General features: G+C 33.5%; 1 long non-coding RNA gene across 1 annotated transcript; it reads left to right on the plus strand.

The window, feature by feature from the left end:
• Nucleotides 1-2,049: 2,049 nt before the first annotated feature.
• LOC114717126 (uncharacterized) lies at nucleotides 2,050-4,924 on the plus strand. The gene is made up of 5 exons (XR_003737683.1): nucleotides 2,050-2,122; nucleotides 2,217-2,402; nucleotides 3,474-3,561; nucleotides 3,666-3,785; nucleotides 4,845-4,924. It is a non-coding gene; the product is annotated as an uncharacterized LOC114717126 (long non-coding RNA).
• Nucleotides 4,925-5,131: the final 207 nt, after the last annotated feature.

Consider the following 5,131-nt stretch of genomic DNA (forward strand, 5'->3'; position numbering starts at 1 on the left):
ACTTTTTTTATAGGGAACAAGCATCCTATGGTTATGATGAGAAGGGTTAACAAAACCCCACGCCAGAAAGCCTTACATTGAAATCCCTACGTATATTCCTAAATTACTCTAGCGCTCTTAGAACCCTCACCTTAGTGTAATAGGTACTATTTCTAGTTTTTAATATAAATACTAGTTGACTAATTTGAATATTTTAAAAGAATTAGTTAAATTAGTTATTTGTAATAAATATATGTTCTTTTTTCAAAAAAAAAAATCATTATTAATCAAGTGTATTAGTTAGGACTACTATTATTATAAAGACTACTTTGAGAAAAAATAAATAAATATAAGAGATAAAGTAGATTGAAGTCTTATATTTAGGATCAAAATAAAAGTCAAATAAATTTTTATATTAAAGATCAGATATAATATATTGTTAATGATATATTACACGGTCATCCATTCTGCTCTCAACTAGGGCACATTACTTGAACTGAGTTTAAAAGAAACATTAAAGTGCTTTTGAAACATGAATAGCTTGATTTGGAGAATAGCTTCTAAAGAATAGATTCCGGGGAGAATAGATTTTGTGAAGAATAGATTTTGTGAAAAAGTGATTTTGAGAAGTGAGAGTGTTTAGATAGTTGTTATCAGAAACACTTTTTATATATACAAATTACTAAAAAAGGCAAATTAATATTATAATTACATAAAAAACAGATTTTATGATATATTTTAATTTGAAGGAATAAAATTGTTAATAATATATATTTTATCAACATAACTAATAATACATAAGATAATATACTTAATAAATAATTAATATGTGTATATATATTTATAAGATATAAAATTAAATATGTTTATAAAAAAATAATTGAGGGATGTTAAAGTCATATTATTGTTGAGATCTACTCTCAGGCTCTCCCTCATACTGCGTCTGAAACAATGAGAAAGAAATGAATAATTGGGAAAGGTATATCCATCTGGGCAAAAAAAAAAAAAAAGACACATATCTTATAGGCTCTCATACTCTTCCCTGTTTTTTTCCAAAAATAAAATTTTTTTGCTTCTGCCAAAACCATAGTTTCTGCGCGAAAACTATGGTTTTGGTTTTTTTTTTTTTTAAATGGTGTTTGGGTGATTTTTTCTCAAATCATGGTTTGGGTCACCACCGAAACACCTTCAAAATCTATATGATTTTATGAAGCTTTCTGCTGTTACTGTGTGAGATGAATGAGATAATATGAGGAAAATAACTTCTTAAAAGTAATGGATTGGATTGTGTTAATATTTAAGTTTTTTGTTTCTCTTAACTGATGGCAGAGTGGGATTTATATAGAGGCTCGGAGTCATCACATGACAAAATCCTAATAGTAACTATCATTATGACGAGTAGGGGTCATAATGACTTTCTAGCCTAATAATGACACAATTGTCATGATGATTGGCTATCCTAATAATGTCACTACTTTAATAAAAGCTGTTAGCTGAACCGGACCAAGCTAACATAGTTTGATATCCAAGGCTTTAATTCAGGTAAGACCACTCATTCTTAACTCATGAACGGGCCACATTAGGACTCCCAGTTTTGAATACCAGATCTAGGATAACTGGAAAGATTATTAGTATTAGTCTATCAAATTAGAAAACTGTGGTCTCTCCCATTTCTGTGTGCGCGCAAATTGCAGATTGCAGAAGAAAAATAAGAATCTTGGTGCCCTCATGACTAAGAAATGGAATTCGACTTCTTGAAGCATGGTCTCCATAGAGGCTTCGTGTTTGACAAATGACAATGAACTTTCGAAGATGTACCCGTTATAATTTTATATAATAAAATTAATTAATGAATTCGGCTCAAATTAATTATTAATTAGTTCTTTTCAAAACGACTCTACATAAAAATAATTAATTAGAGGGGTTGTGTACAGTGTATTTTTTGGGTGGTCAAAAGTGTACAGTGTAGTTAATTAGAGGCAATAATTACTGTGGGAAGTGATGGACCTTCCCGAGGAAATTGGGGTAATCTACCAATGAAAAGTGATCGGCCTTTGATCTGATCATCCATCAGGGAAACCGTTGGTCTACCCAATTTTCTTTCTTTATCATCCTTCTATTTTCGTTACTCTTCCTGCCACCGGTATGCCTAATCCACAATACTTAATTTCTCAATCACGATCGTATGTCTCGCTGTAGTTTTTGCTCAGTTTGTGCTGATTTACATTTCACTGCAGTGTAGGGCAAGCCTTCCAATTTGGTGCTTTCATTGTCCTCCCATGGCGGAACACAGCCGCTCAGAGGATCTTGACGCGGCCATTAACCAGCGTGATATGAACGCTCGATTAGAGAGGTTGGAGTCTTCTCTTGATGGAATCACTCGTGCCATCGGAGTCTCCGGTTCCGATTCCGACGCTCAACAGGTAATTTCATTGTTTATTTGCTGCGTTTTACTTCTCAGTGTTGCGCAAACAGGGCACAACATAAATATTAAGATTAAGAATAAGAAGAAAAGAGGCTACTGAGTTGTGGTCCTGTAAATATTCATCTTGTTTCAACTATTAGGTGGCGATTTGATATACAGGTGCTGTTCTCTGGTGAACCGATGTGACAGCGACCGTGCTCATCGTTTCAACTTGTCTAAATTTGATTTGAAAGATCTGTATTTAAAATTTGTAATCTATAATTTTTTAATAATAAATTTATTTTTTTAAGAAATGTTAGTTATAAAAATTATTTCAAATATAATCTGATTTTTGATGAGCATGGAACGAGTTTCCGGAATATCAACCTCTGGTTATTTAAATTTTGTTAAATTTGTTGTTGTTGTTGTTATTATTATTAATATTATTATTATTATTATTATTCATTAGCAGCTTTTCTGTGATAATTTCAATTTTTCAAAGAAATGATTATCTTCAAATTGCTTGTCTATATTTTCAAAAGTGAAAAAAATGTATAAGAATGGAATAAAATTAAATCTGAACTTTTTATTTTTTATACCACTATTGACCTTCTCAATTTGTATCTTTGATTGGGATGACTGTTTCAATATTCTCATCCAAAGATCATGTCTGTTTCATGGCCCAAAAAGATCGCTTCTGTTTTAAAACGATCTAACCGTCAAAGTCCTGTTGGACTGGGGTTCAAACTCATTGGGCCTAAAGCCCATTGGGGCATCACACTTTTCTTCAAATTAATTTCCGATTCATATTGTTATTTTGTTGCCATTTTATTGCTTTTTAGAAATTGTACTTCTTGGATCAAGAGGACAAGGTGAACAACTTGTACCATTAGTTTGCTGATTGTTGTCAATGTCTTTCAATGATCTTTCTGCCTCTTTTCTGTCTGGACTCTCAATGAAACAGTGTATTTCATGAGAAGTGTCTTGTAAACCGTTGGATTCAAAACTAAGCTTTAGTTTTAGTTCTTCTCTATCTTTTTTGACTGTTTTTGTTGCTATATTTTGGAAAATTTGAGCTTATTTTGTGCAGTGGATTATTGCAGCAGAGGTTGAGGAAAGAAAAGGGAGCAAAAGACCATGAAAAGAAAGAAGAGGCTCACCTTTACGTCATTATAATGGTGATCGGTTCCTTATCTCGATTACACTGCTCCTTTTACTTTACCAGAATTCTCGGTGTTGCTAAATCAATTGTATTACTGGTTCTGAGTAATGCTTCTTATAGGCGGCATGACATGAAGATCCTACACAACAGATTGGAAGATATGTATATTTTGATCTTGTAGACTATGGCAAAGTGAAACGCTTTCGTGTGAAAAAGCAGACGCTTTTTAACCAGTTCAAGGTACAACAATCTACCATCCTTTTACTCTTCTGCAAGAATTGTCTAACTTGGCACAGTGTGTTAACTTATTTTGTTTCTTCTATAACATGCTTTTGCTAACAGCTTAGTCTGGTCTTGCGTGGTTATGTTTTTTTCCCAAGACTACTGCATTCCTTAAAGAAAATTGACTAGTGAAAAATGTTAGCACGCTGCATAGCGATCAAATTGCAGTACAAATTGTTAGTTGCAAGTGTTTGCACCGTAATCATAATTTCGTTGAGGCCCAAGCCCTAAGTGTTTTTAAATGGTTGACCTTAGTGTTCTGCATAGCGATCAAATTGCAGTACATATATGTGTATCTTCGTGTTCATGACTGATAAACCTTTCACTTAGATTCGTATAAGAACTAACCAATACTGATGCAGCATCAAATAGGTAAATAGCGATCAAATTGCAGTACATATATGTGTATCTTCGTGTTCATGACTGATAAACCTTTCACTTAGATTCGTATAAGAACTAACCAATACTGATGCAGCATCAAATAGGTAAGTTTTAATGTGTAGAACAATTTAAAGCAGAAATGGTTTTAGATTGTTGATAATAATTAATAGTATCAATCTCTTCTCTCAGAAATTTTTTGGATCTGAGCATTATAAATTCAATCATTGACAAGTATTCAAAGCCGTTATAAATGGAGTTTTGAAATGTTTAGACTGATTTTGATGTTTCCTAAAACAAGTTTTACTTTTAAAAAAAAAAAACACTTTAGAAAGTGATGGTTTATGTGGCAGCTATGCTGGACATCTCTGTTTACCTTTGTGTTCATGGCAGATAAATCTGCATCATTTATCTTGAATCTTATGGGAATTAACAATATCATAGTTGCATCAAATGGGGAGTTTCAATGCATACAACAGTTTAAAGCCGGAATGCTTTTATAATGTTGATGATAGTCTATTGTAGTAGCTAACTTTTTTTTTTGTATTAGTGCTAAATTATGTGAGTGATGATTGCTAAGTTCTTATGATTCTGTGGTTGAATTGTTTTCTGTAATTTTTTATTATTTGTAAAATGCAGGCTGGGGTTGCAAGAGAGTTTGGCGTCCCACTGCAATTTCTACGCTTTCGGCTTTGGGCAAGGCGTCCAAACCAAACTTACCGTCCTTATAGGCTGGTGACACCACTTGATAGGGGTGAGCAACAAACCCATTACCCGCTAGCCCGCCCATGACCCATGAAATTTTTGCCCATTTAAGCCCGCCCAATTAGCCCAAATAAGATATTATAAACGGGCGGGCTTAAATGGGCGGGGTAGCCCATTAAACGGGTTGGGCTATGGGCAAGGTATTGGGCTGCCCATACCCG

The sequence above is a fragment of the Neltuma alba genome, unplaced genomic scaffold (genome assembly GCF_004799145.2).
Source record: "Neltuma alba isolate B1F8T4 unplaced genomic scaffold, ASM479914v2 tig00011709_pilon, whole genome shotgun sequence".
Lineage (NCBI taxonomy): Eukaryota > Viridiplantae > Streptophyta > Magnoliopsida > Fabales > Fabaceae > Neltuma > Neltuma alba.